At 42.2% G+C, this 14,723-nt stretch overlaps 1 protein-coding gene across 3 annotated transcripts in view; it reads left to right on the plus strand.

The window, feature by feature from the left end:
* LOC140071055 (inositol-trisphosphate 3-kinase B-like) overlaps nt 1-14,723 on the plus strand; it is a 51,368-nt gene that overhangs the window by 10,855 nt on the left and 25,790 nt on the right. The window contains exon 1 of one of the 3 annotated variants that reach the window (XM_072118296.1): nt 11,290-11,310. The exons of the other annotated variants lie outside the window; for them this stretch is intronic. The gene's annotated coding sequence lies outside the window, so the exon portion shown is untranslated. Of the gene's footprint in view, nt 1-11,289; nt 11,311-14,723 lie in introns of those variants that run through there. 3 annotated transcript variants of the gene reach the window in all.

A 14,723-nucleotide genomic window follows, 5' to 3' on the forward strand; every position in this document is an offset into this window, starting at 1 on the left:
TCCCTCTCTTTACTTAGGTAGTATCAAAATATGGTGGGGGGCTTGGGTGGCCACGGGTCCCTTAGAACCCTTGGACTGCTGCCCAAACCACATACTGTTGGTTGGTCGTAGAACACAGGAACATAGCACCAGGAAATTCATGAGGTGACATCATTTTGATTTTACGTTTTTCTTCAGTCAATTGAATTGTGATTCCAGGAAGAAAATCTAAACTCATGACGGTATAACTTTGTTGGCCAAGTGTTGTGTCACTAGTCTATATGTAAGGAATACATATATCGGAAGATATTTAGTGCAGGTTTTCCATTGCCTCTCCTAATACTGTGGGAAAGTGTTTCTCTGGCAGCCGGAGACGCGTGTTCTTTCCCGAGGCAGTTCGAGAAGAATCGCCTGGTAAATCCTTTGTCTGAGTTGTCTACCACCTCTCAGACAAGCCCTTTGAAGCTATGGAGGATGAGGGGTAATGTTCTCCCTCCCCTGTCCACTTTATTCTGTAATGTACATTTCATTAATTTTCCATCCCATCTGGATTATAATGTTCCCTGTGTATTAAATGAGCGGCTGAGGTTATACCCCTTGGGCTAGGAATATCTTGTTAGCTGAGAGCTTTACCTTTTATGGGGTTTTTAATTAAATCGGCTTAGGCTGATTTCATAAAGATAACTTGGATTCATGGAAAATAATTGTACATATGTCATAGGATTCCCTCTGGTTATTCCACGCTAGATGTGTGCCAGTTATAAATAGGAAAGCCCTTTGCTTTACTATATATGTCTTTGTTTTCTTACTGCTCCTATGCAATAGAGATGTTCAGGGACGGCTTTTATAAGAGGGTGGGTTTGGTTAGTATGATTTTTTTAGACAATTTAGGTATGAAATGTCAGTAAGAAAAGGCTGAGCCAGCCAACATCTGTCACAAGAATGAGTTTAATCATGAATCAAGTCGTCCTGTGACTGATGCTCTCCTTACTGCGAGAAGAGGTCGAAATCTCTGTCAGCCATTTTGTTCATAGTGGAGAGCTGCCCTTGTGGCGATTTGTGACAAAAAACTTCCCACCAGGGGTTTAGTATACCAAATCGCCATGTATGATTTCTTTAAGCATGTATATAAAAAAAAACTTTTGCTCACTTCCTTCCTCGTTCCTTTTCCCGACTGTTCGTTGCACCAAGTGAAGCCGGCACAGGACACCCCTGCTTCACTGTGCAAGTACTGTAGGAATGGTGCATGCGCAATTAAACCGGGGTATTATCCCAGCTTCACTAGCCACATCACGAGAGGAGGCTCCCACGCAGGATCTTCGGATATCGTCTAGGTAAGTATAAAAGTTTTTTTTTCTCCACGTGCAGCCCTCATACAGGTTGATCTGTGGTTTAGAGTTCCAAATTGACTTGACAAGATCTCTTTAACCCCTTACCATATTTGGACGTTCCTGAACGTCCTGCTTCGTTAGGGGGAGCAAGAAGAGGGCTCACAGGCTGAGCCCTCTCCATACAAAGTGGGTGTTTGCTGCATGTTGCAGCAAACACCCACCAATAACAGCCGCCATTGGTGCTAGAACCCGAGGCTGCCTTGTTTCAACCTATCTATTACAGTGTGCGTTTAGCCTTGTGTCGTTGTACTGTGCCATCACCAGAAAAAAGTTAGAGCATGCTCTATCTTTTGCCGTAAGTATGGTCAGGCAGCACGCCTCCTTATGGAGAGGGGTGAGCAGATCACTGGTAAACAGGAGATACAATGTGAAAGTCCCAGCAGCTCTACATTGAATTATCTGCAGGTAGGTGCACACCAGATGAGCCCAGGCTATGGGGCCCTCCAAAAATAACAATGGAGATAAAACAGCACTGCTGTTTTTTCTCTATCGTTAAACAGGAGAGTAATGACGGTAAAGCTTCTTAAAGGGCTTGTCCAGTGCTTTCAAAACATGGCTGCTTTCTTAGCTCCACACCTATCCATAAGTAGTGCCTGGATTATTATCCATACAGCTGAGCTGCGATACCAGCACAAACATGGTCAGGTATGGCGCTGTTTTTGAAGGAAAGCAGCCATGTTTTTCAATCCGTTTACATGTTTTGTTTTTTTTTTATCAGTGAGGTGATTTAGGAGCTGGTGGACTCCTGTTATCACTCCTCTGTCTTATAATAATCCAAGCTATTCTCTTTGTATTTCCTCTTGTTATGTTTCTGTCCTATTAAGGTTATTGTCTGCTTTCATCTACTGTGGCAGGCTGCCAGTTGTGTGCAATGCTTCATTGTGGTTACCCCAGGAACAACAATTGATCACACTTTGGATAGATATCAGCTTAAAGAGAGGCTACCGCAGTTTTTACCATACAAAGCTGCAGTCAGTGTTAGGTAACAGCCCTGGAGATCTGTGTAATCTTACCTTTGTGTGTGTTGTTAGTAGAAGCAGGATAGTAAAAAAAATGTATTTCAGGATTGTAGCTGGACATGGACCACTCTTGTTTGAGATCCCCCCCCCCCTGCTCAGAGTTCAGCTTCTGGTTAAATATTACAGCACAGGGGAGGGGTTAGAGGATTTTTAATGCAGAGATGAAAGAACACAGGGTGTGAGGACAATCCCCAACTGCTCCAAGTCCAGTTACAATCCTGGAATATAAATCCATAATAATACACACAAAAATATGATTGCACATATCTTCAGAGCTGGTAACAACACATTAGGGGTTGGTTCTATAGAAGCTGCATTACAATTACTTGCTTGTTACATAGTATCTGACATGTATAAAAGTGTGAGCCCATCTTATGACTCCAGCTCCGTTCTGTTATTTATCAGCTTCTCCTTCAGATTAGGATCTTGACGGCTGATAACTTAGAGCACATGTTCATTAGCCTCAGAGACTTTCCGTTAACATATATTTCCATTAATCGAATCTTGTTCTTTATCCGTTCCGAATGGAGATGCCACAATCTCCTGGGAATTCTGTAACGTTTCCATCATGAGCTCATTTTGTGGGAAAAGAGTGTGATTTGTAGTATCGCTATTGCAGATGTCGTATGTTGCACCAAGGTGCTGCGGAATAACTAAGTGCGGGAAGAGAGGATTGTTACTTTGTTGTGATACTATAAGGTCTTTATTAACTGTAGTGAATATATCGAAAGATGTTGCCAAGAATTTATCTGTTAGTATTAGTTTGGTTGATTCTGTTAGTCATTTATTAGATAAAACATGATAAAAGGAGAATGCTATGGTCACTCCGTGCATCATGATTCACAGGTCAGATTTCATGCATTGACCACAATTGCAGATACAAGATTTTGTGCATTAGAGTGATATATGATGCAAGGAGTCCCTTCTTCCCTGTAGAACGGGAGCCCCGAACTGCAATCATGATTAATTCACAGACTGACAATATTATGTGCATGGTGGCTTAGTGGTTAGCATTACAGCCTTGCAGGGCTGGGGACCTTGGTTCAAGTCCCATGGTCAACATCTGCAAAGAGTTTGTATGTTCTCTCTGTATTTGTGTGGGTTTCCTCTGGGTCCCCCAGTTTCTTCCGACACTCCAAAACATACTGGTGGGTTGATTAGATTGTGAGCCCCGTGGGGACAGGGACCAATTTGGCGTGCTCTGTGTGCACTATATAAATTAAGGAATTATTATTATTAAGTGCTGCTGGCCTTAAAGGGGTTGCACAGAGGAAAAACATGGCTGCTGTCTTTGAAAAATAGCGCCACACCTGTCAATGCTTGATTCTGGTATTGCAGCTCACCTGTATAGAAATTATTGGAGCTTAATTGCAACACCACGTGCTAAATATGGTCAGGAGCGGAGCTGTTTGTGGAATACAGCAGCCATGTTTAAAGTTAAAAAAACACTTTAATGTAAAAAAAATACATATTTAGTAGTGTAGGTGTACGTCCTCATCCCTGACATGCATACAGAATCCGACTGCTGTCCATACATTGCTGAATGAATTATGCTTATGGGGCATAGCCATGACACACACACACATGCACACTTGGCTTGTCATGTACTTTCAATGCATCTATATCAGCTTAGGAAGGCAGGAATAAAACCTAATGGGGCAGTTTAACTTACCCGGTCCTGTCACGATTCCCGCCGTGCGTTGTCCGACAAGGATTCGGGTCTGCTGCGATTCACTAAGATCGTGCATCCAATTTCCTGCATGTGTCGCTTTCCCAGCTCAGGTCCGCCGGAGTTCACCATCTTCGTCCCGGTGCATGTCAGTGCTGATCTTGCGACACAATTCCTTTTTTAAATTCTGCGGTTTGTCCGAATCAGTTGGGTTGTCCGACGGCACGGCCCTCGAATTTCTGTCGCATGCAAGCCGGCGCCGGTGCGCCACAATCCGATCGTGTGGGAAATTCGGCGCAAAAAGGAAATATTCGGGAAACCCGACAGAATCGCGGCCTGCGGAATCTTAGTAAATGTGCCCCATTTTGCCCAAATTTATGTGATCAGACTGATGAGTCTTATATACAGGGCATAGTTTGCCAATGCCTTTGGGTATGTTTATGGCTAATATTACATTACAGCATCACATCATATCTAGAATATAAGATATGTTATAGTAACCTATGTACTAGATATGGCATACGCAAATACAGGCGATCCCTTACTTAAGAACACCCGACTTACATACGACCCCTAGTTGCAAACGGACCTCTGGATGTTGGTAATTTACTGTACTTTAGCCCCAGACTACAATAATCAGCTGTAACATTTATTACAGGTGTCTGTAATGAAGCGTTATTGTTATTCCTGGTTCTTATGACAACCCAACATTTTTAAAATCCAATTGTCACAAAGACAAAAAAAAATTATAAAATATACATTTCTGACTTACATACAAATTCAACTTAAGAACAAACCTATAGAACCTATCCTGTACGTAACCCGGGACTGTCTGTATATATTTAGGCAGCACACGTAGCCCCCTGCGGTGCCAGATGTTGGGTGTATGAAGGACCATATATTATGGATTTCAATATGCTCAATGTATGGGTGCCATTAACCATTGCAGTACTCGCTTGCCAGGCTGTGCCTCCATAGTGCACCCCATTTTTACAACAGTTATGGGACAATGGGATAGGACTATTGCCTAATATTACAAATCTATTATACATTAACTATCACGTTGTTTCCTACTGACTGAGAACTAGTAACTAGTTTTATGGCACTTTGATAAGTTTAGGTTTTATGGTTTCTCCCGCAGACTATAATGAAGAAAGAGCTGGCAGTCGCCCAGTATTCCGAAAAAAGGTTTTCTGTGTTTTCTTAACCATTTGTAAAGCTATGATGTCATTGGAAAATGAATGGTACAATGTCACGTGGAATGGGCATGTGCAGGAAGGAAATCTGCTGCATACAGGGGTTTTGCTCCATGGTCTGTTGGTTTAATTTTTTTTTTCCTATGAAAGCATCTGTACTTTCCAAAAATATTGCCAAAAAGAGCCGGGACAAAACAAGCAACGAATACGTATAGATTTATATTTCCCAATGTTTTTGGACAGATTTTCACACAGAGGAGAATTATTTAGTAAAATATTTCTTCCGTGGCATCCATGTTCCTTCATATCTGGTAAGGGGTTTGTCCACCAACACTATAAGGAAGAAGTTGTGGATCAGTTGGCGTTGCAGTTGAACCCCCACTAAATTTATGGATCTTGTCCCCTTAAATGTGTGATCAAATCTCATAATTTTTTATGGGTTTGTTGGAAATTGTACAGCAATCGGCATTCATCCCGGGTCACAGGAGCACCCGTGTGCCTCCCTGTACCCCCGGAGGCAGTCTGCAGCCTCACTCACCTTCCCCACGCTCCAGAGGCGGTCTCCGCAGTACCCGCACCCGCATCCCTGTCTCTTAGTGCACGCGCCGGCTCTGTAAGATAATTGGCGCTGGCTGGCCGTCCTGATAAATAGCCAGCCACTTCCTGTGTCCCCTGCCGGATCTTTGTGCCTCGTGACTTTGACAAAGCTTCCCTGCGTTTATTGTGATTTCCTGTTGTGACCTCGATTTCTGTTCCTGACTCCGATTCTCTGCCGCCCGTCCTGACCTTCCGCTACATCCCCGACTCTGATCCCGTGCTGGCTGTCCTGACCTCCTGCCTGTCCCCGATTCTGTCTCTTCCTCACAATTCTGCACCTCGCCTTGGCCACCACCGCGGACAAAGTTGTGCCTGTGGAGAGACCTGGTGGTACCTTGCCGCAGCAAGTCTGCACCTGCATTGCAGCGGGCTCTGGTGAAAACCGGGTGCCACTTAGACTCCTTAGTAGATCCAGACAGTAGATTCCCCAAATCTGACTCAGGGGCATTCCGAGGCTTGCCAAAGAGCGTGACTAGTAGAAAGGCTAAGTAAAATATGGGTGATCCTATTAGCATATGGGTAAACCTTGGTAATTGTGGCCATCCCCTTTAAAGCAATTTCCTTGTTTTCAAATTTATTTTCATTAATCTTTGTTATTGCAACTATAACTTTTAATAATAATAATGATAATGACAATAATAATCTTTACTTATATAACGCCATCCTATTCCGTAGCACTTTACAAATCATAGGGGACATATACAAATAAAATACTACACTACAAACCATCCAATCAACTGTCTTATACAGTCATTTAGCAAACATTACTACAAATTGTATGTAATTTTACAGAAAGACCTCTGTGGTAGAAGAGATAGAAGAGATGTGGCTCCTTTATATAATAGAGGCGTCAGAGGTGGAACTGCATGATAATGGAAGATGATGTCCTATAAATAATGTAGTCAGTGACAGATGGAAGATACAGCAACACATTAACTGTTAAAGGGGTTGTCCACTTTCAGCCAACAATTGATATTGTTTGTGTAATGAAAAGCTATACAGTTTTTAAATATACTTTCTGTATCAATTCCTCCCTGTTTTCTAGATCTCTGCTTGCTGTCATTCTATAGGAAACTTCATTGTTCACTTCCTGTGACTAAAAACTGAATGCAATGTCACACAGGTTCATGGCTCCTTATTCCACACAAATCTGAATACTATAACAAGCCGTCCACTTGTGTGACGTCGATTGACCAGGGGTATGTTTTATCCACATGAAGTAAACAATGAAGCTTCCTATAGACCAGCAAGCAGAGATCTAAAAAACAGAATTAATACAGAAACTATATGCAAAAATTGTATAACTTTCCTTTACACAAACAATATCAATTATTTGCTGAACGTGAACAACCCCTTTTAGAGACATTTTAACACCTTACCGATAACTGACGTTATCAGTTACATGTCGGCTGAGGGTGTATCGAGAGGGTTCACGGACTGAGTCCTCTCCATACAAGGTGGGTGTTTGCTGCATATTGCTGGTGTTTATAATGTGGCCACATTTTTTGACCCTGTAATCGTTGCAGCAGTTGTAAACTGGAAACTAGTTTGCGCCGCCATCTTCTCTGAGATCTTCACTCCATGACATCATCAGGGAGCGACAATCTGACACCTTAACGGCTGTATTGTTTCTGCAGATCTGTTACAATTTGCCAGTGGCACATCACGTGTAAAATCACCATATACTGCTTTACTGTAGTATGAGAGTATATGGTTGGATTAATCAGACAACCCAGCCTACAAAAATAGTAAAAAAAAAAAAAGGTAAAAAAGTCAAATTAAATTTAAATAAACAGAAAATTCTAATCACCCCCTTGCCCTAGAACTGTTATAAAAATAAACAGTATAAATCATAAACATGTTAGGTATTGCCGCATCCCAAAATGTCCAATATATCAAATTATAATAATGGTTATTCCCGGCGTTTTACTCTGTAACATAAAATAGCGCCTATATTTCAAAAATGCCACTTTTTTCGCCATTATAAAAAATGTAATAAAAAGTGATCATAAGGCCATACAGCCCCCAAGATTATAGCAATGAAAATGTCAGCTCATCCTGCAAAATTTGACATGTCACACAGCTCCATACACCGAAGTATTAAAAAGTTATTAGTGCCAGAAGATTGCCAAACAGACAGGTTTTAATTTTTCAAAATGTATTAAAACACAATGGGGCACATTAACTTACCCGGTCCCTGCACGATCCCCGAGGTGCGTTGTCCGACGAGGATGAAGTCTGCCGCGATTCAACAAGATCGTACGTCCAAGATCCTGCATGTGTCGCTTCCCCACTGAGGTCCGCTGGAGTTCACCATCTTCTTCCCGGTGTATGTAAGTGCATGTCTTGCGACGCAATTTGAATTTTAAATCCCGAATCAGTCGGGTTGTCCGACGGCCACGCCCCCAATTTGTGTCGCATGAAAGTCGGCGCGATTGTGCCAAAATCTGATCGTGTGCCCCAAAAACCACTGTTAAATGCGGCGCAGAAATAGTCGGGAAACCCGGCGGAAATGCGGTCCGCTGGCCCTTAGTAAATGTGCCCCAATGAAACAATAAATTTAGCATCCCCGTGGTAGTACCATAGCCAATGAGTAAGGAGGTTGGGAGTGAAAAAATGGAACTGTAAAAACAAAAAAGAGCCTGGCCATTAAGGGGTTAACTATGCCGCAATCCAAAAATATATGAAAAAATGCAGAATACAGGTTGTATAATGGTCAACATCAACTTAAAATGACGCACATGCTTCTACATATCTACAGGGTGTAATTGTCTAATATACAGAAGTGTCTCTTTTTGTGCATACGTATCTATTTTGATGCAAGGGTATAGCTAGGATACATTGTAGGTCAAGTACTAATGGATCCAAGGGGGTATATGGTGGCGGATGAGAATGAATATCCAAAGCAAATTTTCTGTTCTGGTTTCTTCTGACTTTTTTTGACTTACTTGCAATATCAACCGATTATTCCTAGTTCACTTTTTTGTATAAAGCAAGGCATAAGAAGCAAAAAGAGCAGATCCTGCCAGAGGGGGCACACACCAATATGTCAGTGCTTGGTTTACAATCCTTCATCCTGGTTGTAGATGTCCTTTAATGTTTTTGCCTGTGTATAAAAGCAACACAACCTACTTTTAAATGAATTTCATACTATATTTTGAGCCCCCATTTTCATGGTACATACCCTGAATTATTCTATGTAGAATTACATATACCTTATATACTCGAGTATAAGCCTAGTTTTTCAGCACAAAAAATGTGCTAAAAAACCCAAACTCGGCTTATACTCGAGTCAAAAAAATAAATATATCTAAACTCACCTTTCCGACGACCCCTGTATATCTTCTGTGCGATCTGTCTGGCAGCTGCGGCAGGCTATATACACTGGGGCAGGGTCTGGCAGGCTATATACACTGGGGCAGGGTCTGGCAGGCTATATACACTGGGGCAGGGTCTGGCAGGCTATATACACTGGGGCAGGGTCTGGCAGGCTATATACACTGGGGCAGGGGCAGGCAGGCTATATACACTGGGGCAGGGGCAGGCAGGCTATATACACTGGGGCAGGGGCTGGCAGGCTATATACACTGGGGCAGGGGCTGGCAGGCTATATACACTGGGGCAGGGGCTGGCTGGCGATATATTCACTGGGGCAGGGGCTGGCTGGCTATATACACTTGGGCGGCTGTGACCAATGCATTTCCCACCCTCGGCTTATACTCGAGTCAATAGGTTTTCCCAGTATTTTGTGGTAAAATTAGGGGCCTCGGCTTATACTCAGGTCGGCTTATACTCGAGTATATACGGTAATTTGTTTGTGACCTCCATTCTTACTCCCCGGCATGCTGAGGCTTTGCTCCTTTCCTGACAAACAGGACATAAAACTACCGCTATTGGCTACTCTGCAGTGGCCTGGCTGTGGCATTTGTGACTGGGCATGTGTGTCTTCGGGCAATAAGTTCAGAAGATGAACATGCATATTGTTATATACTTTGAACATCAAGGGGCCCAACAAAATGTAAGTTATTGTTATAATGTCTCACTGGATCATTTGGATCAGCATAGAAATAGCTGTCAATAGCTTATGCAATGAACATTATATTTAATGGTGGGATGAGCCCCTTTAAAGGGAACCTGTCTTAAGGAGCCCTTTTTCTGGCTTCCCCCATGTCCCCATAGAGAATAGTGTGCACATTGCCAAAGAGTTTTTTTTATAGTAATACAGTTTTTTGCCACAAAAAGCTAAGTTAGATTAAAGTTTACCTTTCTGTATGCAGAGCTGTGTCCCCAGTCCCCTGGAAGTGGCCAATGAGGAATGGTTTCGCCCCACCTTCGGGAAACCGCTTCGTCATGCATTGGTTTCAAATAAGAAAAAAACTCCCATGTCCCCCATATCTCATCCCCTCATCGTTTCCCCTCAGGACATCATACATGTCTGCCCCACTCCTCACAGGCCACTCCCATGGGACACAGCTCTGCATAAAGAAAGTTAAACTTTGATCTAACTTATCTATTTTTTGGTAAAAGCCTGTTTACTATAAAAAAAACTCTTTGGCAATGTGTACACTATTTTCAGTGGGGATATGATGGAGCCAGAAAAAGGGCTCCTGATGACAGGTTCCCTTTAAGGTACTGCTGTGATAGTCCTGTGAAGAAAATGAATCTCAGGACAAACCCACAGAGATCCAGTCTTGCACACTTGTATTCGATGACCTTCTTACTGAGAGTACAAGGGTTTCCCCATTTAGAGAGAGTTTTTTGCATTGTAGCAAGACGTGAGGAACTTGTTAATCAAATTTGTGCGATTTTGGCAGCCATGAAGAGAAGTCTGCCAGTTTTAAGGATGCAGAGCACAAAAAATTCCCATTCTTGGGCAGGGATGCGCCCACTGCATGCTGCGATCTTCACAATCAGAGCCGCACAGGCACAAATATAGAAAAGTTAGACAACAATAGAAAAAGCCATGGAGACAATAGTCCGGATCATTAAAGGAAACTTATCCACATGAAGTGGCAGGTATAAGAGGGAACTACCGAGCACCAGCTCAGGGTGAGCTGGTGCCGGAGCTTATTTTTGTTAGTGTTTTAAACCGCAGTATCGCGGTTTAAAACACTTTTTAAACTGTATGGTCGAAGCTGCTTCGGCGCAGGGAGGTGCACCATGCGCGCGACCGTCCCCGCAGCTCTCATTCACTTCCTATGTAGCCGTGTGCACGGTCGCGCGCATGGTGCGCCGAGCGCGTACCTTCCTGCGCCAAAGCAGCTTCGGCCATACAGTTTAAAAAGTGTTTTAAACCGCGATACTGCGGTTTAAAACACTAACAAAAATAAGCTCCGGCACCAGCTCACCCTGAGCTGGTGCTCGGTAATTCCCTCTTATACCTTCCACTTCAAGTGGTAGGTTTCCTTTAAAGAGAACCTGTCACCAAGTTTACCCCGCTAAACTAGCAACCCCCTCAGGTAAGGTATGAAATGTCTTTTATGTGAAATCCCAAATATGACTCTTCTCACCCCATTTTTACATGTCAGAGTTAACTTTAGTGGTTGCGTGAGGATGTCACTGCAGACCCCATATCTTTGGTTCTATAGCATCTATGAACTTGCTTTTGAGTCTGTAGATACAGATCCTGCCTATTTTGTAATTGCTTGTTTGTCCAGTTTTACCTTACAGAACCCTAAGCCTGATGATCTGAAAGATGAGATTCTAATCTTTAATATGACTCAAAAAGCATGTTACAAGGTACTATAGAACAGAAGAAAGGGGCTTCTGAAATGAGCCCCCTGCAACCACTAAACTTGACTCATCTCATGTGAAAGTGAGGTGAGAAGAGTCATATTTGCCTGACTTTGGCAGACAATTTTAATAGGGAAACAAGTGAGGTTTCTTCAGTGGTTTAATGGGGTAAAACCTGGTGACAGGTTACCTTTAATAGTTATAGATGAATGTCAGAGCAGTTCTGTTTTACATAACTTTCAGTCTAAAAGTTTACATCTTAAAAACAAAAATCTCAAAAAACAACTCTTTTAAAGGCACCAATAAACCATGAAAGGAAACCTGTCACCAGGAAGGTCATTTTTATTCCAATAGCCTCCGGTATTTTAATTTTAAAAATGCCTTTGTCGTGCATCAGAATAATTCGAATGATTTTTAATTCTTTCTTTAACATTACATTATTGGCTCCCTACCATCTTTGTGTGGTAAACCCTGAATGGTAGCAGGGGGGGAGGGGGGAGTCGGGGCAGCACAAACAGTACCAGTTTTCTACTCATTTATTCCTCCTCACTCATTGCCTTCCCCCTTCCTCAACTTCTCCAGATGCACCACAAAGGCAATTTTAAAAAAAATCAACTTCACAGAGACTGTTGGAACCTGTCATCATGTAAAAATGACTTTTCTGATGACAGGTTCCCTTTTAGCTGCTGTATTCTTCCCCATGTTCAGTGTATGGAGAGGAGGAGAATAAATTACAACTTATTATCTCCACGGCAAAATATGAGCCATTCTGACTGACATTCTGATCTATATCCCCCAACATCTGTTGTCGAGGTAGAATACGAGAAACACACGGTAAAATAAGTGGACAAATACATCAGTGGGTGGGCTAAATGGTGAACCTTAAAATACGGTATATGTATGGTGATGCTGAGAGCAAAACACCCTTTCGACCTTGGACTTTGCCAAGGACCATAATGAATTAAATGTATTTCACTGAAGAAAAAACTTGATGATCCAATGAGCTGCACAGTAGCCAATAAGGTTTATACCAAATGTTGTGAGCGAATGACAGGGAGAGGTTCAGATTTTTTATACAATGTCAATGTCAATTATACCCTAATTTTAGGATGATTTTGGGGCGGTTAAACTAACTCGTTTTGTTTTGTATGTTGTCAATAAAGATTTTTGATGATACACATTTGAAATCATTGCTCTTGTGGTTCTTAATTTCCCATTGTCCGGGATACAATAGGCAATAAGTAGCCAATAAGGACTAGATCATATGTTGATGTTTATTGTACACAAAACGTTTTGGGGAAGGACGTTCTCCTTGATCAGGTATTTCCCCGAAACGCATTGTCTACAATAAACAAGTTATGATTCAGAAGACATTTACAGGCGGTCCCCTACATAAAAACACCCGACTTACAGACGACCCCTAGTTACAAACGGTCGTCTGGATTTTGATAATTTACTGTACTTTAGCCTTAGGCTACAATAATCAGCTGGAACAAGAGGTATCTGTAATGAAGCATTATTGTTAATCCTTATGACAATCCAACATTTTTAAAATCCAATTGTCACAGAGACCAAAAAACATTTGTCTGGGGTTACAATTATAAAATATACAGTTCCGAATTACATACAAATTAAGAACAAACCTACAGAACCTATCCTGTACGTAACCCGGGGACTGCCTGGCATTGCAGTCTGGTCTGTGAGTTGTAGACTCCTGGACATTGTATTATTCGCTCTTGGTCCTATTTATGACACACTTTTTGGCTGGGTTACTTGTTATGTATACACTATATAGGAAAGGGTAGGCTTTACAGAAGTATCCATGCATATACAATGGCACACTACAGGCGACGCCTGTCTGTCCGCCCATACATGGCACAGGTCGGAGCGATACACGTGAGGGAATACTCGTCTAACCTGTAAGGAGACAACAAAGATGAAATGTAGGATTTAGTGTTTTCTTTAATGGGACCTCTGGATGTCTCAGATTTTGTACTGAGAGTATGAGACGCACAAATTTTTCTTTTCGTGGATTTTTACCTTTATTAGTGTCTCCTTGGACGGATCTGTCTTTCTTATGTTGATTTTACACTCTGCTTGTGATCTCGGAGAGTCTCCTGTTGTCTCTGTAAACATGAGGGCACATTCTGTTCCTTCCAGACTAATGAACTTATGGTGAATTCTGGGACCTGTCACCTGCTCCTACATTTGACATAATTTAATAGGGGCCATTCCACTGATTGGAATCCAAATTTGGATCTTGTTTCATAGCCCCACCATTCCCAAGCAATCAGTTGTTCATTTTGGCACCTAGTATGATAATTAGGGTCACTATAGTGGGCGGTACTAGGCCAAAATGCCAATTGGGACCACTCACCTGTTACTTAGAAACTATGGAGGCTTTGGGAACGTTTTTCGCTGTTCCTGAATCTATGACGCGGAGTGAATCGAATGAAGAAAAGATTAAGATTTGGTGGAGGTGATGAAAGGTCCTATTATTTGACCAACAACAGAATTTTTCAGTTCAGAAGTTAATTATTAAACTGGGAGCATTGTTGTGGAGATATTATACTTACAGTTAGAAGCAGTGTTGGACTATATTTTGGGCAGCTTGGGCAGTAACCTGAGACCAAAGGCCCATGGTCATCCAAACCATTCACGTTTGATACTCCTTTAAAGCGGTAATAAGGAGAAGGACCTCCAGCACTGAAACCTTTTAAAGGTCCTTTAACTGCCAAAAGGAAATCGGACCTTTAAGGAAGCTTGAGCATGGTGCCATGTGTATGCATTAGATGTCAAACCATCAAAAAAAAATTTAGACTTCTACAGCCCACAATTTTCATACAACCCAGGGCTCATGACAATCTGTATTCGAACTTAGTTACAACACTCCGGTTATCTTTCCTGATCATCCCCTACATGTAAAAACATGGTCAATAAAGTTAGTGAGCTTTTTTCAGTGATGGCCAGCAGGTCAAAGGACTTAGAAAGAAAGAGGTCATGAACAGATTCTAGTGGGCGTTCCATAGAGCACATTTAAAAGGGGTTACGGGTGGAGGAGAAGGAGAAAAGGGTAACACTGAATTCTAATAAGGTTAGTTAAGAGGAAGGTGGGCCTGGGTTAGGAGATGCCCCCCGC

This window comes from Engystomops pustulosus, chromosome 7 (assembly GCF_040894005.1).
Source record: "Engystomops pustulosus chromosome 7, aEngPut4.maternal, whole genome shotgun sequence".
Taxonomy (NCBI): Eukaryota; Metazoa; Chordata; class Amphibia; order Anura; family Leptodactylidae; genus Engystomops; species Engystomops pustulosus.